This window comes from Polistes dominula, unplaced genomic scaffold (genome assembly GCF_049000335.1).
Source record: "Polistes dominula isolate Pdom_NZ unplaced genomic scaffold, Pdom_raw_medaka contig_168, whole genome shotgun sequence".
Classification (NCBI taxonomy): Eukaryota; Metazoa; Arthropoda; class Insecta; order Hymenoptera; family Vespidae; genus Polistes; species Polistes dominula.
The window spans coordinates 1218515-1244718 of NW_028301024.1; the positions used below are offsets into that span (position 1 = coordinate 1218515).

The window sequence follows — 26204 nt, forward strand, 5'->3', positions numbered from 1 at the left end:
CCCTCTTAAATTCAAACACGATTTAAATTCGAGCATTTGATGCAACTAGGATATGTGTCCCATAACATAAGCATTGTTACATACGTAGCTTAAATATTTAGCTACATAATTCATTCTAGATTCGAATAAACAGTTATTCGGATAACGGATAACGTTAATTAATTTCGGAATTGGCTTCTCTACTATAAGGATATTTAACCATTTTTCTTTCAGGATTCGCACGAGTCTGTTTCCTATATTAAGTGGCCCGCACATTGATGCCGATGTAAAATAAATGACTAGAGAAAAAAGGTCATTGGATGGGAAAACAATAGGTGTATTTAAACATTGTTGCAACGTTTAATTTTGTTCATAAAGATGATTGGTCCCGTAAGCGGGAAATTGTGACGTAGAGGTTAAGTAGTTGTCAATCAATTTTGGTCATCGAAAAAATAAAAAAGATTAATTCATGATTGAGCATGCCCGGGCTGTACTTGAAAGCTCCTTGAGCCTTTGATTGATTATAGTTGCTCTATTGTATATATTATCTACTAAAATAAATTTCAAAAATTTTCTGTTCACACATTATCTCTTTGGGAAACGGTGGGATTAAATGTGTCTTACCTTTTTAATGCACCGTAATGCACGGTGGGATATTTTTAGTCCTACATCGAAATATTGCAATAACTGAATGCTCATAAGTTTATATTTCGTCTTATTTACTTAAAACATTTGGTAGTAATATTTACAACAAATGTTACAAATTTAATTAAATTATTACTCTTTTCTATTTGTTTTTACATTACGTAATACCTCTATTAATAAAAATATACAAATTTTGATTCATTTAAAAAGCAATAAAATTTCTACACAACATAGGGCTATTTTATTATCTGAAATCCTGTGCCGTAAAGAATTATATGATTTATAACGTATTTCTTAATTCATATTTTTAACAATTGAGTCTACGCAAATCGGAAGAATACTATTTCCGTGAAATGGAACATTTTCGTCAGCAGAAATTCTTTCTTCTTCTTTTTTTCCTTTTTTACATGAAACTTAAGATTTTCGGTCGTGAAAGCTCGTAGAATATATATGGCTAGTTCTCCAAACAAATCGAAAATGGCTTTATCGAGTTGATCAGTTTTTTTTTTAACTCGTAATTGAATTTTTTTTTGCTCAAGTCATAGTATATGTCTTGTTTGAGGAAAATATTATAGTGGTCTCCAACTTTTTTGAGTTTGAATTGAATATAAAAATTTTTAAAAAATTTGAAAATGAGGGAATGACAGATTCGTGAGGGAATGATTTTTAATATGATTCTACAATAATTAAAAACTTTATAATGCACCAATCATTTGTTTTATTACAAAATTATAATAATTAAATAATTTTATTGGAAAAATATAATTATTAAATCCATACTTAATTATTAAATCTAGTCTTTAGTTATTTTCACAAATTTTTATTTTTTCTCATCGACTTCTTTAACAAAATAACAACCTCGACTGAGTAACTTTGGGGATTTAACTATTCGAAGAACGTCAGGCCAAGCATAAAATTCTTCATCTTTAACTGTCGGCCATTTCCAGCATTTTGATCCTTTCTTCATACACCGTACTCATACACCCCATCATCAGATAATGAAAGAATTTTACCAGAATAGACTTCGTTATTCCATGTTATAAGGACATGGTCACCAACTTTATATCCATAGGTATTTTTTTCAGAAGGAGTAATATTCGATATCTTCACATTACTTTCTACTTTAACTTTTTTTCTTTTACGTCGCGTTGATACTGCAGGTGTGTCCTTATCCGATACTTCAAAAGTTTTATAGTAACCAAGATAAAAATATTGGCATTTTCCAACGCAGTCAAAACAAGATAGAGTTCTAAATTCAAGCACATCATTTGAGAACACAATTGATGTCCGTGACAAATCAAAATTGATGTCCGTGATATTTCCATTCGCATTTATGAAACTATGAACTCATATAGGTATAGTCAATACTATCCTATATAAGTAAAAAATATGATAATAAACAATTTGTTAGGAATTTTAAGTTAATGATTTTAAGTTAATGATTATCTTCAAATTTAGCGCTTGGGACATAGTGACGGAATGATTTTCAGGGTACTTTTTTGGACATATCTTTGTTGTTTATCATATAAAAAATAAATTTGTTTCATACATACGTAGATCTAGTACAGTCGTATTATTAAAAAAAAAAACTTTTCATAATTGACGATCCTGGTTTATAAAAATAATCACGGACATCAATTTTGATTTGTCACGGACATCAATTGTGTTCTCAAATGATGTGCTTGAATTTAGAACTCTATCTTGTTTTGACTGCGTTGGAAAATGCCAATATTTTTATCTTGGTTACTATAAAACTTTTGAAGTATCGGATAAGGACACACCTGCAGTATCAACGCGACGTAAAAGAAAAGAAGTTAAAGTAGAAAGTAATGTGAAGATATCGAATATTACTCCTTCTGAAAAAAATACCTATGGATATAAAGTTGGTGACCATGTCCTTATAACATGGAATAACGAAGTCTATTCTGGTAAAATTCTTTCATTATCTGATGATGGGGTGTATGAGTACGGTGTATGAAGAAAGGATCAAAATGCTGGAAATGGCCGACAGTTAAAGATGAAGAATTTTATGCTTGGCCTGACGTTCTTCGAATAGTTAAATCCCCAAAGTTACTCAGTCGAGGTTGTTATTTTGTTAAAGAAGTCGATGAGAAAAAATAAAAATTTGTGAAAATAACTAAAGACTAGATTTAATAATTAAGTATGGATTTAATAATTATATTTTTCCAATAAAATTATTTAATTATTATAATTTTGTAATAAAACAAATGATTGGTGCATTATAAAGTTTTTAATTATTGTAGAATCATATTAAAAATCATTCCCTCACGAATCTGTCATTCCCTCATTTTCAAATTTTTTAAAAATTTTTATATTCAATTCAAACTCAAAAAAGTTGGAGACCACTATAATATTTTCCTCAAACAAGACATATACTATGACTTGAGCAAAAAAAAATTCAATTACGAGTTAAAAAAAAAACTGATCAACTCGATAAAGCCATATTTATATCAAAATATATATATATATATACTTACATATATTCTTTTTCATGTATAGCAGTTGCTTTCGAATTTCCATTTCCCAAAGTGTCGCGCACTCAAGAGTCTGGAAAGATGCCACGGGAAAAAAGCATGATTGTGCGTGGCTACGGAGAAAGCACGTTCTTCAAACATGGGTGGTGGAATGGTGGTAGAGTGTTCGTGGTAGTAGTAATAGTTTGTCGTGGTGAGTGCGTAACACACAATCTTGGTGAACGAAAGAAAGAGATAGAAAGACAGAGGGAATAAATGGGAAAAAGAGAAAGGCTGTGAAATGGTCTCTTTCTCTCTCTCCTCCCTCTCTCTCGACTTAATATAGCGAAAGAGTGACGCGGCTCTCGAGGATCGCTCGCGGATGAAATTTCATCGTGGGAATTCAATTAAAAGTAATACGTCGAAGGAAGAAGGGCTTTGTTTTGTAAAAAAGAAGACAAAGAATTGTTCCATAGATGGACAGATAAGCGAATAAATAAATGAATTTGTCCTCAGTTTCTCACATCTTTCTAAGAAAAAAAAAAAAGAAAAAAAAAATTTTTAATTTTTATAAAATAACATTACAATAATACGATACCATTAACCTTCTAAAGATCAAATTGTTTTCGCGATTATACCTAAGTTTATATAACTTCAAATCAACAAATATTAATTTTTAAATATATATTAAGTAGGATCTAACAATTTTCAAAAATAGTCAATTTGCTTTGATATTTCTAGCGAGAATTGAAAATCGTTATTAAATAATCTTTTATAGATTACCACAAATGAATATTTAAAAATATACAAGGTTTTTCTAAATATGTGGATATAACTTCAAGGTTGTTTTCAGTACGTTAAAATAAAAAAAAAGGTCATATAATTATATGTCCGATATAGCTTTGTTTTCGAATTATGTTATTCCATTTTTGTATTATACGTATGTAATGATAATTATCATAGAAATGTATTAGCAAATTTCTGCATCTATGGAAACAAATTCCTTCAACATGAAGTCCTTAAGTAATTAGAATAAGCTTGGGGTTATGAAGCTTGGATTAATAAAATAAAATAAAAGAAGAAGTTAAGCTAATAGAAATAGGAAAACTTTATTGGATTAGGAAAAGTGTTTTTTCGACGTAAAAATTCTTTCTTTATACATGTATATATTATGATTAATGTTGAAGTAATGGGAATTTTATAGAATGCCCAGAAGGTTTCAGTCAGTTTATAAAATGTACTACATTTGGTTGTGTTTAGAATACTAATGGGGAGAGGGGCGGTAAAAAATCTTAAATTGTTATCTGAAAAAAATCAAATGAAGCAGATTTCATAGATTGACCGAAAGCTCCTAGGTATTCTATAGAACGGCCGAAAAAGAATAGATTTATAGAATATCCGAAGTTTTCATTTGTTTCCTCACATTATTCCTAACATATACATGCCACCAATGTAAACATATGAGATATAATAATGTTATTTAAACATAAACATAAAAATTCATTCGCTCAGTAATTTTCGTCTTGTTCACGTCTACAAGGCGTTTTTATGATCTAACAATAGTGATTCGTTATTCTTTTCAGGGTTATTTCTCCTCGAGATCGTTTCGAAAGAGAATAGAAAAAATATTTTCGAAAGCTGGCCTAGTAGAGGGCTCAATACAATGGCACGAAGAGTAGAGATGTAGACGAATTATTGCTTCGAAAAATTTCGGAAGAATTGATGTGGGCCTTTAAAATATACATTAAAGAATTTACGATCGTTTCCGACATTACACCATATTATCCTTCATATAGAATTATTTTTATTTTAATATAACCTGCATGTGCTATAACATTACGATAAATTTTTATTAAGTATATAGAAAAAATTTATAATAAAAAATAGTACAAATTAATTAATGAATAATTGATGCAAATTTGTTAATAATGTAATAAAAGATTATTTCCTTTTTTATATATAAAAAAAAGCAAAATATTCAAAAATATAAGATCATTTTGAATACTCGTGTTTAAGTCTCTTCAAAGTAGACTTCCTTGGAGTAAATAGACAATCGATAGGTCCAAATGTTTTCAAAGTATCGAAAAATAGGTTCGAATGACTTTTTGTTGTTCAAAAAGGCAATTAAGAAGAGTCTCGAAGAGGGTGACATGGGTGAGTCTTTTCTAGTTCAAAAGGCTTTTAGTGACGTAGGCAGAAAATTCGCCTATGAGGGTTGTGAGCGTGCGTAAATTTTCGCTCGGCGAACAGCCGGAAAATTCGATCGGAATGCTTTGAATTCTTGTCTCGCGAGACGAACGGTCGAAGCGATTCTGGAATACTGATGATGTGCTTTGTACGTATTACGTATGTACACTGGTGTGTTGTAGAAAATGAGAAGAAGAGTGTAAAAAAAAAGAAAAAGAAGAAAAATGAGTTAGAAAGAAACAAAATCAATGGATTCTTTATTCCATTGTTTTTCATGATCGCGATTATTGCCTCTTTTCTTTTTTAAAATATAAGGGCATACATATTATATGAACCATTTTTTTTTAAGTGGTATTATAAAAGTCCTATTTTGATAAAAAATGAATTAAAACTTGTTTCAGTTACGGTATGGATGTTTTTTTAATGTATTATACAGTTTCATTATAAAATATCAATGAATACATTTTTTTGGTTTAAAGCCATACAAATTCTTTGGCAATCTAGAAAATCTTTGTTTTTCTTGAGCAATATCCTCAATTGTTATCGGACAACAAAATTTATAGATGCTTATATTTCAAAAAATATAACTTATACTTTTATAATATTTTTCAATATTTTCAAATTAATTCAAATGCATAGCCTTAAATATTTCAAAATATGCATAAATAGACTTATATTACTTGGAGAAAAGCAATTCATATACTTTCATATCGAAAAATATATTCAAATGTATAAAATACATATATATATATATATATATATATATATATATATATATATATATATATATATTTCCAGTCGAATAATTGTATTTTTTTATTTTTCTGAAGTTGTAGAATCCGTAATCGTAAAGAATCACGACTAAGAAGACGGATTATCTCCTTCATCTTTCCTATCTATTGTAAGATAGGCTTGACTCACAATCAGACCTAAATCCTTCTTCTATTATTCGAGATGATCGTAAGATTTTCTTATTTTTCTTTTTCTTTTTCTTCTTCGAAGAAAATTCGAGAGAAAGAAAGAGAGTGATCTTAAAATTCCTCTTGGACATTCGATTTTCATATAACATTGACGTGGACGTTGAATACTAAAGACCTCGTTGGTTCTTTTCCTGTTGGTGGAGAAAAATGGAAGAATTGCTGAAGAGAAGAAACTCTTTTCGAAAATAAAAAGTAACGGTTGAGTGTTTCGTCCTCCCGATAGCTGGTCGGGGAATGAAAACGCTTTTGTTTTTTTTTATTTTTTTTTGCTTTTCCTTTCGTTTTCCCTCTTCATAAGAGTTTAGCGGACGGAAACGGATCCTTGAAAGTTGAGCTCCTCTCCTTTTGTCGTTTATCACAACGACGAAAACGCATCGGGTAATGGAGAAGCTGAGCCCCGCCGGCTGACTCTGTTTTCGGTAATCGTAGGTGCTCGCAAGCATTTGAAACTTTACTGGAGGTAGGGAAGGAAAACACAACGTAGGGATGATAAAAACTGTGTATAGGGGGAATAAGTTTTGTCCGTGCATTAAACGACGATAAAATTTCGTTTATGCTGGAGGCACTGATTTTCTTCCTTATATTTTTATTCCTCTCTTGTTGTGACGTCTCTTTCAAGAAAAGATAAGTTAAAGGAGAAAAAAGTGAAATAAAATTTTAAAAAAGAACTATTTACATTGACTATTAATGAGAAACACTTTATTATTATTTTTATTCGTTGAAATCGTAAAATTATATTTTATATTTAATAAAAATAAATAAACAATCAATTTTTCGTTCATAAGAGAGTTATAAAATCAGAAAGTACGTTGCATTTAGCGCCTGCACGTATGCAGCACGGCCTACGTTCAAGCATTTCTGTTTCATACTTCGAAGTATGAAGTCATAGTTGCCTATCCTCAGGCGTTTAACTACCTTTTATTACTTTATTGTTCTACATACAATTACACATGTAGATATATAGGGTGGTCTAGTAACTATTAGCACTTTCAATATCTTCGAAACTGTGAATGTCCTAAAATATGTATCTAACAAAAGTTACATTGTAAAGAAGGGGTTATCAGATGGTGGTAATGGTTTTCTTTTGTAGATGGAGTTGCTTCCAAGATATAAAGGTTACTTTTGTATTTTTATTATATTTATATTTTTATGTTCACCATCTGATAGCGAGTGTTGAGAATCTATTGAAACACAGCAATATTTATGTTTTTAGAAATGCAACTTCTGTTTGACATATTTTTTCTGACACATAGTTTCAAAAATATTAAAAGTGCAAATAGTTACTGGATTACATTGTATAATTGTTACCGTTAAAGCGTATAGTTCAATTAACTCACGAAATAACTTGTTAATACATAAAATAATTTAACGTTAATAACTCGTGAATTAATATATTACCTAGTTAAAGTATGAAATTTTGCCTTATTTCTTATGTTAACTGGTTGGTATACTCATTTCACGTTTAAGCTGCTTATTTATTGAATTAACAGATCTCACGTTATAACAGTAACCTATACATACGCACCTCTATTAACATAAACGTATATTTGAAGATCCATTAAATCTCTGGATTTATTATAAACCGGTAAACGATACTCGTTATATATGCTAGATTCGCTGTAGCGAATTATTTTCAAAAGGTTTTTGCGCTCAAAATCAAGGGAAAAATGGTAAGGTAGTGGCAGAGGGAGAGGAACTATGTTAGGATTTATAGCAAGTGGAACGCAGCAGGGTCTATTAGAATCAACGCGGGTTGTGCTTGAGACACGGGACATTCGCCTTCTATATATGTGTATACACACACATATGTATACACGTGTATGCAATCGAATAGCTAATACTATAACAAGGAACGTAGATACGGATAACAGAGCATATAGCTTGGGTCACAGTTGTGGGACCCTCCTATGGAGCATACGTTATAGTATTTTCCATCAGAGCAAATAGAATTTGCGGTTGTTCTGTTGCCCGGTGTATTTCTTGCCTTCGATTCTCACGAAAATAGTTTTCCTAAATATTACTCTCAATACTATTTCTTATTTTCATGATTCTTCTTATTTTTTTGCGAATTGTACAAAATTATTACTAAACTATCACAAGATTTTAACGAAAATAAAAAAATATGAAACAAGAATTTTTTAAGGAGATTTTTCTAGACAGTTTATACAGTTTTAATTTATCATATGATAAACGAGAAATTAAGTTTGATAATTAAATCTTAAATATATAATAAATATAATGATAGACGATTTATAATTAAGAAAAGCCAGTAAATAAGATCGTTAATTGCAAAAAAAAAACATAACAGATTACATATCATTACAACATTTTAGATAATATTTTTTAAATTATAATTACAGTTCATAATCATAAAAGTCGGTAACGAATATAAATACATTATGCCACACGCTTTAATAATAATAATAATATAAGGTATCATGTTACTGGTTATATTAATGAGTTATTCTACGTAACCAAATAAGTCGAAAATATAAAATAAAATCTTTTTTTAGTCGTAACTTCGTTTTCGAAAAAAAGGACTTTGAAAATCTGCTCCGTACACGTGTATTTGATCTAAACAATAAAAATATGTATGTAATGTATTTGTATATACATATGTTCTCTCTCTCTCTCTCTCTTTCTCTTTCTCTCATTTTGTGTATGTAGTATTGTGCGATAATAATGAAATGCAATAACTCATTGATAAATTATAAATATTTATACATATATTATCATATATATTGTTATTAATATTAATATTATATATATGTTGAATATGAATTAAAAATTTAATTAAATAAAATTTAATATATAAATTTAATTAATATATATAATATTATAATTTTAATAAACCTATAAATATTACACATTACATGTAATAATGTAACGTAATGTAATAATGTAATGTAATAAACATGTAATAAGTTAAGTTTAAGTTAATTAATAGAAAAAAAGAAGACCATGAATAATAAAGAAGAAAAAAATGTTAGAGAAAGGGAGAGAGAGAGGGAGAGAGAGAGAGAGAGAGAGAGAGAAAGAGAGAGAGAGAGGACGCATACTGGCTTGCTTGCGTACCTGCAGCAGGTGCCACCCTCAGTTTTATGAGCGGTCGCCAAAGGGCAGTATACCGGATGTCATTTACATCTGAATCGCTCATCGGGGAGAAACTCAACCGGCAGATAAACTCTAGATTTGCGTTGAGCTGCCGACAACGTTACGTTCGGCCGTGCCTATCTAAGGAAAATGTATGCAAAGCTGCGTCGATGTCCTTCGTCCACCATTTAACGTTCGTTCTCTTAAAACGATTTCTGGCACCCTCCCTTATACCTCTGCAAGGATACGAATTGATTTGTCTTTTCATGTCGTCAACCTCCACATCCCACAATTTACATTATTCTTTATAATGTTTAATACAAACATAATATACATAGATTTTTTTACGTATCTCAATTATTTGTTATCAAGTCACTTTTTTTCGTATGATTACATTCTTCAGTACTATCGTCGACTTCAAACTATAATTACTATTCTACAGTCGACAGAATCGATATAATTACACAGATTCGATTTTTTTTTGGATTTATTGTATTTTTCAATATGAAATACGTGTTTAAACAATTAAAAATAAGAAAGTCTTTTTCCTTTCGTTTATTTTAATAAAAGCCAAATTATAAGCATTGCGAATAAATTATTAAAATAAAATAATAATAAATATAATAAAAAATTTAAATTCTTCATGAAATTATTACATTTGTCATACCTGACAACCCGAAAAATACAAACACATATAAATGTATATATATTAAGCTTTTGTACTCAAAGCGAAATGTTCTCGTTATCGATGGCGTTCGTAAACAACAACGAGATTCTTTTTTATGGCACTCGGAATTTGAAAGTTTCCACAACGTTGGTGGTACAAGGAGAAGCACCGTGCTTGGGGAATGATACGTCAGACTGAACTCATCAACCGAACCGGTATACGTGGCGAATACTAATGTGACAATATTGTGGGGGTGTTGCAAATGTACATACCTATATGTATATTGGCTTTGCCACCCTCCATTTCCGTCTCCGCATCGCATAATACTCCAGTCGAACGATAGACGTCGAAATAAACGATACTCATTTCTCAAATTTCATATACAATAGGAAATCATAACTATATATCAATAATGATTTCGTTTTTTATATTTAGTAAAACATTGTTTTATTTGTCAATGAAAAGATTTAAAGAATTTTATTTTATTTGAAACTTATAATATTACAAATATGAAATATTACTTCTTCAAAATGAAAATATGGTATACATTTATAAAATTTAAAATATAAATCTCAAATATATACGTCCATTTGATCTTACTTTTGATAAAAAAATTGTTATTTATCAAATTTTTTTTTATTTCCTAGGATAGGTTTAACAATAGAAGATATATGCTTAAAATCCTTTCCCTACCTAAAGATATTAAAAAGTGTAAATTTAGGAATATTGATCCTGTAAAAGATGCTACGTATCGATTTTCGATGATTCTAAGTAACATTATTATTTTTAATCGATTTTTCAGAATAATCTTTGCGTTTTCTTTTTGAATTTTTTCTTTTCATTATTAAAATTACCGAAAAAACGTAATTATTTTTATTAGAATCAATCAAAATGACTAGTTTTTAAATAAGGACATTTTTATATTTATTTATTGTTTATAATCTTACAAGAGAATTTTAAGAGTAAATAAAGTGAAATAAAAATATAATAATGTAATTATAATAAGAACTACTATATTGGTAATACATCAAATAAAAAAAATATTTTGTAATAAAAATATTAAAGTAAACCTCCATTAACCATTTGTGCTAAAAAGACGTGCCACGCACGTCGAGATGCTGTTGTATCAAAATCGCGAGCGACGTGTACATCACGACGATAGGCATAGTGAACACGTGGTAAATAGATTTATATTATTTTTATCATATCAACCCCATATTGTAAAATGGAAGATAATAGTAAACTCAGTGATATTGTTTTGACAAGTGCAATACTGTAGCGCACTGCACCGTAACCGTGAAGTTTATTCGTTGCGCAAATAGTTACAATTAATATGAGAATTAAAATTTTTGAAATATTAAATTTATTGTGTCATGCGTACGTTAGATTTACTTTATCAAGCGGGTATCGATGAAAGAGGCACAACTAAGCAGTACGATAAGCTGTGTAAAATGAAGACTGCAGGAAGAAGTCGGAAGATGAAAGATATAGACTTACAGCCGAAATAGGCTGCCAATAAAGGCAGTCGAAATAAACAGTGGAAATGCGATGGGCATACTAGGAGGTCGAAATGTATTAGTTGAAATAAAGGAGTCGATATGCATCTGTCAGAATGAACGATTGACATAAGTGAGTTCAACAGTCGTCGTCGCAGAAAAAACATATATCGCTGCATAAATTTATTTTAAATAAAGGATAAATATAAAATATAATCACAGAAAATTCAATAAAAATATAATAATAATAGTAAGTATAATAGTAATCAAAAAATAAAAATAGAAAGTATTAGGTTTACAATTTTGCTTCCGCTATTTTCCTACAGATGGTTTATAGAAAAAATGGCGGAATAAAGTTGTACAACTATTAATTGTTAAATACAAAAAATTATGATTTATCACATTTCTTACAAATGTAGTTTCTTTTCAGAGTGCATTTTCCGCATGCATATTTTTTACAAGTCTTACAAATAATTGTAATATTATTATTTACTAATATTAATTGTAGTATTATTACAGTACCCTATTTAAGGGATAACACCACTTTAGAATTTTCAAAAAATCGATTTTATTTTTAGCTTAAAATGTACTTGAGACATATAAAAACGATATGCACTTGGTCCCGAAGCAAAAAAAATTTTCAACATAGCGAAATCTTGGTTATACCGAAGCGACGCTTCGGTACGCTTTAAACTTTAAATGCGTTTTTTTCGAAACTACATTTTTAAAACTGGGCGGACTCAGAATTCGAGCATCATTCAATCGATTGATTTGAAATTTTGAGGATAGTTTGATAGTTATATTTTCTAGAGAAGTACATAGCCGATTTTTGATTAAATGTTTTTGTTATAAACAATTTTCGACATTTTTTTCGTCGAAGAGTCGATTTTTTTTTCAAAGTTGCGCCACTTCCACAGAATTTGACTTAGGGAAAAATCCCTCTGTACTTCTCTAGATAATAGTACATGGATTAAGAATTTCTTAAGTTTTTTGTTTCAGGTATCATACTTGTCTAGGTATAAGTCCGCCCGTTTTACCCCAAAAAAGGGTTTTGTTCAGCCACGAATACCGACGCTATTTTCTATCTAAAATCAATAAAAATATTTGTTTACATAGTTCAATATATGATAAACCAACCCTCAAAAAAAGAAATCCTATTCCTCATTTAGTGTTAGCAAAAATAATTCCAAAAAAAGGCTTTTTTTTAGGCTCTAGAGTGGTATAACCCCTTAATACCATTTGCGAGAATAAGTTAATATCTTCGAGGTATACTTTCGACATCAGCATTTCTTGACTCTATTCCTGATTTAACATTTTTAATAGCAAGTTCACTTGTTGGTTGAAACATAGTCTTTTCTAGATATCTTCTAGCCTGTTATTATTTTGTATAAGATCTAGGCGTTTATGCCAGCTAAATTTAAAATGTTGTGAAATAAGTGGAGTGGTCAGATGGTCAAAAATCAAGAAGATTCTTGATTTTGATTTGACGCTATATTTATTTTCCATTTGGTCTGTAATGTTTACGCTAAATTTAGTTTTATTATAAATTTCTACCTTTTTAGGTAAGGTTCTATTATTTTTTTGAATTCTGACGGATTTATGTTTTGAACTTAATATGAAAAAATTTATCTTCCACTTATTTTCATAAATTGTAAAAATAATCTCATTGGATCTATAAAGCAATGATGAGAAAGGAGCTATGATAATTTCCTTTATTTCACAAATTGTTGATAATTCCTTTTTATTGTCGTGCATAGGGCCAAGTACTGTAATTATTTGTCGTAGTAATTTAAATGCCAGTTATAAATTTGTAGAAATATTGTCAGTTGTTACAGATCTTCCTTTCATAGTATACGGTTCGATAAGTTTGAGTACGAAAAATCACTTACATTAGAAGTTGTGATGTAATTCGTGTGTTTCTTGTTTTTTTCCATTGTAGATTTAAAAGAATATAACACGGATATAAGGAAAAACAAAACTTTGAAAGCTTTTTTTTTCCAAAATTGGTTGCCAAATAAATGAAAGTATTTTGCTACAATAATATCTTAAAGGTATATTACTGATATATCAAAGTTTGTTAAAATCCGTTGGTGTTACAGTGTAACGTCTCCTTGTTAGACAAAGAAACCATTTAAAGTACATTTCTTTTGCCAACTAAAATTTCCTAACTTATACAATTATCTATTCTCGTTTTTAGAGTATTTCATTGATATATTGTTAATTTTTTGCACTAGAGAAAAGGTTTTCAATCGTTTTGGCATTTTCAGGGCTTAAAAAATATCGTTATATAAGAAGAAATCATATTCCAACAACTATGGTATACGGAATGATCACGTGAAACGGCATCGATTATTTACATCACGGTTATGTTTACCTGTATATGTATGTTATATCACCTGACAAAATGTGGCAATAAATTCTAATAAAAACTCGATATTCTAAAATATATCTAATCAACGATTTTGGGTTTTGGAAACTAATTAAAGGATACTTTTCGATATTAATATAAATAGCAAAAACAAAAATTTATTTCTTTTCTATTTTTGTAAAAAAAAGAAATAAAATTCAGAATATTACACTTTCAGATACGGCTGGAACAAATCATCATATCATTGTGGAAAAAAAATGTTACGTGAAGTGAAAATTTTAGATGAAATTGTAAAACTGGTCATTTTGGCTTGATAGTTCTAGTGTTAAGGAAATATCAATAAAAGTTTTACTTCCACTATATTGATGTTGAGCCCTGTGCTAAATTTTAGGAACAATCAAATAATTTATTCTAAAATTAGTTGAAACCTTATTAACAATGCCACGCTCCAATTTTTGGTCTTTTTTCAATTGTAACAACTTTTACAATATACTACTACGCTTATTATTATTATAGTTAATTGCATCAATTTGGTATTGTTTTGCTGCCTAATACTTCTTTCACTATAATTTCCAATTTCCTAAATAAAATGAATGTTTCATTATTTTACAAAAAATATAATAATATTTTTATATTATAAAATTTTCACCTAATCTATTCATCACGTCACGGACTCGTGGTCTCCCGAAAGCAGCCACGTGCTTTTGAACGGAAACACACGAACTTTGACGAAGCGGACCGATTCGAAGATTTTGAGTGGAGCCTTGGGGCTGTTGGAATGATTCTGCTTTCAGTCGCTGTTCCGTGCCACGTACATTCAGCTGTATTTTAACTGGTGCCAGTGTCAGTCTGAACTTTCGAAGATTTTATAAAGCTTTCGACATTTTATCATCGTTATATTGTTCTTTTTATTCTTGTTATATATTATTATCTTTCGTCGGATCTATCTAAAGGAATGCATTTTTTTATGAGATATGCAAAGAAAAAACAAAAAATAAAGAACTATTGAGATCGTAATAATTTGTTTTGGATGACAAGATGAAGATGACAGTTTTCGGCTGGATTACTTCTCTCCAAAGATTGACTGTGAAATAAAAGGTAATCAATTTGACATGAGATTTATGAGATTATAAAACTTTATCAAGAGTTTGGCGAATTTATATGAATGATATCAAAGATTTTACTGACGACAGTGGTTAGGTTTATTAGATCATTAATTGGGTGGTACGTTTACTTTTGAAATTCAATGATTGACTTTTATCAAAAGATTACGTTTGTTTTTTTTTTTCTATAAATATCCGCTACGCGAATGTTTACATCAACTTGAAAGAAACTACTTTATGTTAGGTAAAACGAAATGGTGAAAGAGAAGAAGAGAGTCAGGTGAAAAACACGAGAGGGTCGAGAATCTTAAAAGATGTGCTAATTGGTGGTCGTGATTCTTTTTAGACAAGGTATGATAGGACATGTATAAGATCAGAGAAGTGCGTCATTTTTTGCATCCACTTTTCAACGCATCTAGAGTTCCAATTTTTTAATTAACCTACGAATTCTTTCTTCCTGTTTCGCAAAGTCGTAAAAAAAACTTAAGAATTTTTCCCTGTGAATTATTTACGAGTAACTTGGTTAATCATCAATATGAAATATTCGAATACTATCTTGTCTTTCATTGAAAGAATCTTAAGATTAATTCTCCAGAACTATGATTACTATTATAAAATTGAACTATACTTAAACTATGTAAAACAAAGCTATGTAGAGTTTACGAAAATTATAGTATAAAAAGAATTAATTCATTATCCGCAGTATTAATTGTTGCTGAAATTGAAATTATTAAATAAGTTTATTACTGAATTCTTTATAAATTGTTCATTTTATAAAAATCAAATATTTATACGTAATTTGAAGATGTCATTGCTTCATTTTATATATTATTAAAATAAACATTTAATTTCATTATACAGGCAATATTAGAATAGTCATTTAGAAAATATTGATACATACGTACTATATGACATAAATTATACAGAAATTTCATAACATACTATATCTCAGAATGAAAAGAAAATTCAAAGTTAAAAGAGATTCATGACATCAATTAGGTCTCGCAGTTTCCTTTGGAAAAAAAATGTGAAATGCGTCAATAAATCGGATGAAACGATAGCAGAGGTTTTTCTGAAAAGTAGTTGTAGCTGTTAGGTTTGCGTGTTTTGACCTGGACAAATAAGATTGTTTTTCCGGAAAACATATTCCAACCGAGATTCCGAAGAAAAAAGAGATCTCCTTATCGGTTAGTCCTCATCGCAAGAAAGAACTACTTACTGTGGTCTGGCTACTGGCCTCGGTATTATCGGAATCTCGTCGAATCTTCCTTCGGAAGTTACAGGGGGTAGTCTTTATCTCTTCGCGTCGCTTACTCCAAAGGGATTACTTTCCCATTAGGATCCTTGTCTTTTGGCGACAAATCGTTGGCAGATTAGAAAATAGGATAGCAATATTTCCTTGCAAAAAAACCATCTCAACTTACGTTTGACAGAGATCTTCCCATTTTTTCTTGCTTATCTTTATAACTCTGTAACTAGTCGCTACCAAAAAAAGTATATCTTCGTTTTTTCTTTTTTTTTTAACACATTAAAGACCGAAAAGAAATCTGTAAAAAATATGCCTGAGACAGCAAGTTTTTGGGCAAACTTGTAAGTTCTGAAATTAAACTTTCAGAAATTGTATTATAGGATGCATTTTAGATATTATTGAAAAAAAAAGTATATTTTGTAATAATTATAATAATATTTTTATCTAAAAAATTAATTTGTACGAAATTTTTAGAAATTGTACAATACAAATAACAGACGAGGCGCACAACACGAAAAAACTCGTAAGCGGTCCTTAATGTGTTAACAATATAGGGAATCTAGCGAGTTTTTGTTTTCTTCGAGATATTCGAACGAATAACAAAGATAACTGTCCGTCGAAATTTCGATGACACGTTTAACGAAATATCGAAATATCGAAAGGACCTGGAGAAAATTGATGGATTCCTATTATTTCCAACAAATTGGCAAGTGCGAAATCGTCCTAAAAGCGAGGCCTAACATCGTGAGCATCCAATTCTCTTGCTTGACGACTTCGTAACCTGAAGATTCGTCAATGTCAGACCCTATTAGCAACGGCCCTTCGTTTCCTCACGCCCGTTAAATACCTAACTCCAAGCTAACTTTGTTGCTATAACACAGACGTGGATCTCATAGGATACAAATTGTTTCGCAATAATTAAAGAAAGAAACTTTAAATGTATTTAAGAGCAATATAGTATTATTATAATGTTCGAAAAGTAATTTTTATTATCGGACGTAGATTTCGTCTGTCGCGTTTACCAATGTATAACTTCACTCTAAAATTTAAACCATTACCTGCCACAATAACAAATTACAAAAAAAAATTAAATTTACTGTTTAATGATTTCCATAATAATTAACTAGAACTTTTTTTACCATAATTTTTGTTGTTTTTATTTAAATATGGAGCACCTGGTACAATTTTATTATTTTAATGACTATATTTCATTCTGAAGTTGTAGTTATTAAAAGAAAAAAAATTGAAAAATGTGTCCCAAAATGGATCATTGACGTCTAATAGGTTAAAATCATTTTATACTATATTAACAAACACTTACAGACGCCATTTAAAACTTCCTTTGTTCGTCAAGAAATTGTTTTGCTATCGCATAAGAAATAGAAAATCAAAGTAATCATTTTCATCATATTATGCTTTTTTAGTATCACAAGGATAATAATACAATAGAGAGAATAAAATTTGTGTTGTTTACAAAAAAAATTTATTGAGTGAACGTCAAAGTCAAAATGAGTTTTCAAAATTTTATTTCGGTCAATTTGATTTGAAAGATGCACCACGTTTGGACCATCCTGTTGAAGGGAACGACGGCTAAATAAAGGCACTGGCTGTTGGACGTTATTAGTCGCATAACAACACGAAAAATAATTGAGAAGTTAAATTTATCAAAGTCAATCGTTCATGATCATTTAAAATGCCTTGAATTGTAAATATGAAAAAATCATTATTTATTTACCATTGAAGAAACGAAATTACTTTGGTGATATCAAATAAGTGACAGTTTAATGAATTGTCAAATGACAACTTAAAAAAAAACACATATCTTCATATTAGAATGAGATTTTAGAATTGAGTAATGAACAACATATTTTCTTTTATTTAAAAATGAATAATGTACATGTTTTATAAATTACAGGATTTTTATAAATAACCACATTTTTATAAATCACAGGTCATGGTCATTTGACCGCGCTTGGTAGATTTAATGTTAAAATTTTTTTTTTATAAATTATATATTATATATAATAATTTTTATAAATTACTAAATTTTTGTATAAATCACAGGACGTAGTTATATGACCGCGCTTGGTAGATTTATTGTTAAAATGTATAAAAATTCCAAAGAGAAAAAGAAGAAGAATCTACTAGTGGAATTTGTTGTTTAAAGAAAATCAGAATAATAACGCATGTGTGATTTGATCGTGAGTCTCATTCCTCTCTTTGAAAAGCTTACAAACTTTATTTCCTCGTACCCTCCTCGACGAAACGCGCCTGGTGAAATGGCTTTGGCACAAAGGCGTAAAGTCACGCGAAGCTCGCGAAGACGACTTTTCGTCCAGTCGGCAGAGGCCCGAACTCCTCGTAAGTTATGAAGATAAGAGAAAAAGTCGGCGAATGGTAGAAGAAACAGAGAGAGAGAGAGAGAGGGAGAGAGAGAGAGAGAGAAAGAGAGAGCAGGTTGAAAATATTGCGTCTGGTTCGTGGTGTGTTAACGCTCGTTGACGTTTCTATACGTGTCTGCATAGCATGTACATGTATATATACATTCTACGAGAATCCTTCGAAAGGGAGTAACACAAGAAGAAAAAGAAAAAGATAAAGAGTGGTAGTTGTTGCACAGACGTGTGGCGGAGACGGAAACCTTAAAAATATTCAGCTGAACGAATAGCGTTGCGCGATGACTAAAATAGACGTTTCGTGTCTTGAACTTTCTTTCTCTGTGACTCGAGAGAGAGAGTTTCTTTGTTGTGTTTCCCTTCTGCGACTTGTACGAAGGACGAAAATTCCTTTATATCGATTTAACTGACAATCGAAGGAGCTTTCTCTTTCGAGTGAGATAAAGAAGAAAATAAATTCAAAAGAAATCAAAAGAGAAAAAATAGAAAAAAACAGATAACCCTATATAATCGAGGGTAGCTCAGAGATTTTCTTTGATTTTTTGATTCCTCATAACGACAGTCACCACTACTAGAGTTTGTAAGATAAATATTTGATGTGATTTTTCTTTTTCCAACCTCGCTTTTTCTTTTCTCTACTATCCCGTTCCCAACTGGGAAAACTGGCTTTTCTTGTTATCTCTTTCAAGATCACTAACACCAGAAGTCCTATGAATACCCTAATACGTTTTCTCTCGATCATCAAAGATGCTTGTTTCTATCTTTTTTACTTTTTCGTATTCTTCATAGTTTTCTCTCCCTTTCTCTTTCCCTTTTTATTCTTTATTTGAACTCGATCTTCGATTCCTTCTGTATTTGTTCTATTCAATGATTTTGAGATAGTATCGAGATTATAGTAAACTTTGTACACAGATAATGGTTAAGGATACAGAAAACAAAGTTAATGTCTCGAATAATTCAGTGAACAAAGTTAGATAGTAAGATTATTATCAGTAAAGAAAGGAAAGAAGCTCGTAAAAGGAGTGCATATAATCCAGAACTTTGTGGAATACGAAACCTCACGATTTGAATTCTTCATATGGTTAGTACTTTCGAGAACATATAAAAATCGAAAGTTAGGATTTCATGGAAAGCTTCTTCTCTTTCTTTCCACACACAACTTTGCTACTTTGCATAACCACTGTTTGGACCATCCAGCTTTTGCTGGCAGACAATATCCTGTCTCACCGAGTCGTTAAGAGTTTTATATTTTTTTCCTTCAACTATAGTATATATTCGAGAAAAGGAGATTTCTATCTAGCAATAAACTAGTATCACTGCTATATCTTTTGATTGTCTGATTTATTCTTCAAAATTCAAAAATCTATGTTAAGAAGTTTACTTTTATATTTTTTCTTTTCAATTTTTGAATATAATATTTCTTCTTTTTTTAGTTCTATAAATTTTCTTTATTACAAAAAGTATTAAAAGCGATACCAAGATTTATGGATTGCGTCAGATTATATTTATATTTATATATCCTCTATTTTTATTTCTTATTCTTTATTCTTCTGAATAAAATAAGAAAACTTAAGAAAAGGTGATAAAATAAATAATAAGATATAAAATATTTATTTATTATATTTTAAATTTATTTGTATTTTATTTGTATTATTTTATTTTATTTGTATTTTTTTTATTATATCATTGTATTATATATGAAATCTTACTTTTTGCTATTCTTATACTTTTATAGTTCTGTTTAATATGAGCAATTTGTAAAGAATGCGATAAGGAATAAAGTCATGTAAATCTTAACGGTTAAACAAATAATAGTAATTAACTATTAGATATATTATTAATAGTACTTTTTTTCTTATTTCACTTTCATTTGTTTTTATTTTTTTGTTTTGTTATTTTCTTATTTTTCATAAGTTATTCCTTACGATTTAGCATTTATCTAAACCATATATCATGTCACATCATATCATATCTTTTCTACTTCATGAAAAATATTTCTACCAAAGCCATATCAAGATCAGACAAGAGTTTTTTATTTTTTTATCCCAATAGAAAATCGTCAGCGAATCCCCGAGAGACTCACCGCGAATTTCCGATTCTTTCATAAGAAGGAAAAAACGCCTTCTCTCGTCGCACGTGGGGCTCTCGTTTTTCGAAGGAAATTTGATGCCACGCATCTTCCGAGGGGTTATGGGGTTACATACGCGGGTTGGCGTCATCGTGCAAGCATATGGTAAACCTACGTTTGCACTTGTGAACGAGAAACGAGCTTGTTTCTTCTTTACCCTTGAGAGGGTAACAACGAGCTTACTCGTAAGAACAGAACAAAACCAGTTACCGAATTTACCCTCAAATAAAATCATTTGAATTGTTCGAATAAATACGGGTTTACTTGAACGAAAGCAATGTTTTTATGATTTGTGTTACGTCAAGGGTTATACATGTCACGAAAAATGATTTTCTTACTTATCTGAATAACAATTGTATGTAACTTTTAGCACGCTAAACAATTGAAATATTGTTAACCCTTTGTCATATAAATAAAATAGAATTAAAAATGCCTATAAAATATTTTATTTGATCCTTTGAACAATTACTTTAGCTTGAAAATAGAAAAAATTGTTTACATTGCTAAATATCATTTAATGTGATTGATATATAATATTAATTGACAATAATTAAATAAGATTAAGGTAAGTCGGGGGAATATGCCACAGCTAAGGAAAAAATCAATCTAAAAAGTACATAAATAAATTTAATGAAACTTAAATACGTGGATTTAATAAACATTGCCTTTATTTATAATATGCACAATAACATTTGTCTAAATATTTGTTTATTTATTAATTAATAACAATGAATTAGTGCGTGTTGAAAGTGGCATATTCCCCACATGTAGAGGTAATATGCCACTTACTCAAAAAAAGAAATTAATTTCATATAAATATCACAAATAACTCGTAATTTAATACTTTTACAGTATAACAAATATAATTTCGATTAACTACATTAATAATTTTAATAAATAGCTTCAAAAAAACGAGATAACAATAAGAAATTTGACAAATTTTATGATTTACATACAGGACAAGTTTCACTTCCACAACAAGTTTCGTGCATCCATTTTTCACATTGCCACATTGCACCCAATCGCATTTCGGTCCTTTCTTACTATAAAAACTTATGTGGCTCACAGGACAAAAGTCTTCAAAAGTTTCTTCTTCACCAGAAGAATCATCGGAAATGTTCATTGGTTAATCAGAACTTTCATCGTCGGATACAACTTTTTTCTTGAATGTTTTTGAACCTTTCGTCACCTTCTTACACAAATTGTTTCTCTTTGTAACTTTTTTCTCTTTTTTTGCTTTTTTCTTTTTCATATTAACAATATTATGAGAGCTAGTCAAAATTTTTGCATTTTTCTTTCTAGCAGTCATTTTAAGTTTTGGCAAAATTGGTATCGGTCTAATTTCTTCGAAACTTGTGGTCAAATTTTGAGCAGCTTGATTATCACTAACTAAATTGTCATTATCTCCATCATCAATCTCCATCGCATTATTTTCATTATTCTTTTCAGCTGCCTTGGCTAAATCAAATACAGCAAATGCACGATCAGGTATAGCTTGAGGATTGAATGAAACAATTCCACAAGCTCTGAATCCACTAACGCCATTGTTTGCAGCATATCCAACATTCTCTAATTTTTTAATGTATTGTAATAAAACGTCTTCATGTTGGTCCAAAAGACTTCGGTTCTCAATTTTTTTAGCAGAAGGATTCAAATAATAACGTTTTAAAGTACGGTATGAGATACCGAATGTCTTTGATGCTTGCCACACTGTTGTTTATTCTTCAGCCAGATCTAAAGCTGTTTTCAAAGTATCTTTTGTCCAGCTTCCTCGGTCAGTTTTTCTTACGTATTTTCGAACCATAATTACCTTCAAAATAAAAGAATAGTAACACTCTATATTTTCTTCTTTTCTTTTTTTCTTCTTTGTAATAAATTCATGCATAGTAGTGTATCGGTTGATCGTATGTAAACACGTGAGTTATAAGTTGTATTAAATTCAATCCTACGCGTAAATAAACATATACATCTCTATATCGTAAACAAAACTCGTACTTATATAGCGTTGAATTTATTATAAAATTATTTTTTAGATTTCGGGGCAAAATGCCACTGACATATTACCCCAACTCATTTTTTGCTCCGAATGCACAAAAAAATGTTAAAGTAAAAAAAAGAAAAATCTTACTTATTATGTTTTAAAATCAGTGCCGTTATGAAATATTATTAATTCTACACAATATACAAAAACTCGTTTTAAGAAAAACGTATAAATATGATAGAAAATAAACATTAAAGTTACAGAAAATTTTAGATTCTCACCAAGTTAATCCAACTGTGTCTAGAAAGCAATTGAAAACTATGTCGGTATACTGTAGTATTTACGTAGTATGGTCAGCTGTACATAATAAACACCTCAATCTTGCTCCTATCGATATGTACTTATAATTATAGGAGATATAGCAAAGTGACATATTCCCCGCACTGGCATATTCCCCCGACTCACCTTATTATATAATATATAAGTAATTATTGAAAATATGAGAAAAATGACTCCCTCAGAGATCATTGTATGTCAAGAAATGAATAAAAAATGATCAAATATGTTTAGGAATTGTTGGCACTTTGGGAAACGTTCTTTTTGTTCCGTGTTTCATTTAACTTTCGTTTGTTCTTTTTTTTCAAATAATAACTTCAGATCCTAAAAGAGAATTGTTTAATTTGCTTCAAAGTAAAAATAAGTGAAATAAGTCGCATACAAATATATTTTTATGAAATATGTAATAGGAAGCTATTTTTATACGAAGATAAAATTAAAATAAAAACCATAATATATTATCTTCTGACATATTTTATAAACAGAGCTGTAATGGATAAAAACTTGTATTTGAAATAACTGCATACCATTTTGCCAGACCCATAGTATTAAACAAGTACATAAATTAAAACAGAGTTAGTTGAGAAAATAATTATAGTGCAAAGGATTAATAACATGGGAAAGAAATAAATTATATGGCGGCTCTCGCATACTTTTTTATTCTACTATTGCTTGACAGATAATCAATGAGTAATCTGTCAAAAAAGGAAGAAGACATTTTTTTAATTGTTACGCCGATTATAGATATTGATCGCGAATGCGACATGTGATAATTAAGTTATTTTTAAATTGTACAATTAAATACTACAATTCCAACAATAATTCATCTATAAAATTAATTATCAATTGAAACAATTTTTCATTGAAAAAAATTTGTTTTATTTATAATAATAAAAAGAAAGAAAAAATATTTAAAGATATCTTACTATAATTCTTGATCAATTTAAGACTAAAATAGAAATGTACTGAAAGAGATAATAAAAATTTATTAAAAAGTATATTAAAGATCTAACAATAAAGTATTGTATAGATATATATTAGCATTATGTTGTATCATTGATGTCCAAATCTCAGATACGTAATCAGATTATTTTCTATTGCTCTGAAACGTATAAGGATGAGAAATTATAAAGATGGATTAGGAAGAAAGAATATTTTCTTGTATTATTCTTGAGGGTTGCAATACAATTCCATGAATATTTTGATACACCGAGTATCGAAGCATTCACGAGAGATTTATTTAACTTGAATTCAAGTGAAGGTCATATTTTAGTGTTAAGCAGCAAGAGAAGCTGGAATGATGGAGCTTTTTACGAAAGGGCAAAGTTCATCCTACATTTTTTATAGTATTATATGTTTATATATTAGAAGGTAGAAAAAAATGTGCAGATAATTAAAATAATGAGCACATATGTAAGCATATATTTATTAATTTAATACAAAAATCACATTGCATGGTGAGCGAATAATCAACATTTTTAATCATTCATGATTTTCCTTTATATAGGTCGATAATAGTGGAAGTAGAAATGCGTGCATGGTCACGCAGCACGCGTTCGAGATTACAAAAGCATCACGTTCGGTCATTGTTCTTGCAATCATAAATATTTCCACGATGCGGAAGCGTATGCTTACCTTTGAATGGTGCTGGAATTATGGGGTAGAATGTATTCTCTCACGTTTTGGATTATCTCTCTTGTTTTAATATGAAGTACCTTTTATTTAATATATATAATTAATAAGTTATAAATCAGATAAAAATTTTTATTTAAAATAGATGAAATTAAAAACATAAATTAACTATTATATTTATTTTTATTATAGTATTATAATTATATTCTAACTTAAAAGCTTTTTGTTTTAAACATTATAATATTCTAAATTAATTCTATATATTTTATAAATATTATTATACCATCATTAATAAAATACTTTCATTTCGAACGTAAATTTATTCATTATAAATAATATTGGAATGTTATATAGCAAAGTAAAAAGTAAAAAAAACTCTTATGAAACGATAATTTAATTATAGAAGAAATAATTAAAAACTAATTCGCGCGGACAAGAAGTTTACGCAATACAAAATAGAAGTTTTTTTTTTATAACAAACCATTTATTATGATTATTAAGGTGTCAGTAAACAATAACGATACAATTTACTACCAAAAGTTGTAAGTTATTGATAAACAAGAAAAGTTACGATAATAGGGTAAAAATGACTGAAGTTGTGAAAATCCTGAATGTATATTTAGAAGAAGAGAGCTAAGTGGACAGAATGCCGATTGTTTATAAATTCTACACAGTTGTAAGAGTTCATACACCTTTCAAGTGCAATCAATTCTAAGAAACCGAAAGGAGAAATATTACATACATTTTTATATACTAGCTCTTTTCATTCGATGATTTCATTCTTCCATCATTCGATGGAAAAATAAATTTTTTATAATTCATTAAAAAAAATATGCGTAAGTGGGATAAGTTCTAAGCCTAATAAACGACGATAGATTGAAAAATTGTAAACCTTACACGAGTAGAGCTGAAAAGTTTTGAGCCTATCACAAACAGGGCTGAAAAGTTCTAAGCCGAACGGTGTGGAAACCTATGGAGCTGTAAAAAATTAAATTTTGAATTGTAATATATTTATTTTTCCCTATGAATTCGTTAAATATTGTGTTTTATTACTTGCGCAGTGTATGGTACTGATAGATCCTTTAAACTGTGTAAAATTTAAAGAATATCCGTGTCCTGTTAATTTGGCATTTTACTTATAAGAAGAAAATGCAGGTGTTTAATAATGTTTTTTAAGGGGGTATATACATTTAGAAAAAGAAAATCGAATTTTTTTTATTGCACTTTCTAAAAGTATATTATTTCGAAAGTATTTTGTCAAAATTTCATATAGATATGACCTTTATTTATGGAGATATGGTAGAGGATTACAATTACTAGGTAGTTCTTTCTTTGTTTTATCTCCTGTTTAAACGCGTTTTTCTCGAAACCATGTTTTCAAAGTCGGTGAGTAAGAAATCTCATAAACGGATTAACCGATTGCTTTCAAATTTTAATCAGTTATTAAAAGCATAATAGAGAACAGATTAAACGATCGGTTTTTTATTTTT

General features: G+C 29.4%; 1 protein-coding gene and 1 long non-coding RNA gene across 2 annotated transcripts in view; one reads left to right on the top strand and one right to left on the bottom strand.

Moving 5' to 3' along the window:
- The window catches only part of LOC107074631 (uncharacterized), a 152098-nt gene that overhangs the window by 62739 nt on the left and 63155 nt on the right, over positions 1 to 26204 (top strand). The window lies entirely within an intron of this gene.
- Positions 8577 to 10186, bottom strand: LOC149031960 (uncharacterized). The gene is made up of 3 exons (XR_016177164.1): positions 10026 to 10186; positions 9341 to 9594; positions 8577 to 8839 (listed from the first exon to the last, which is right to left on the bottom strand). It is a non-coding gene; the product is annotated as an uncharacterized LOC149031960 (long non-coding RNA).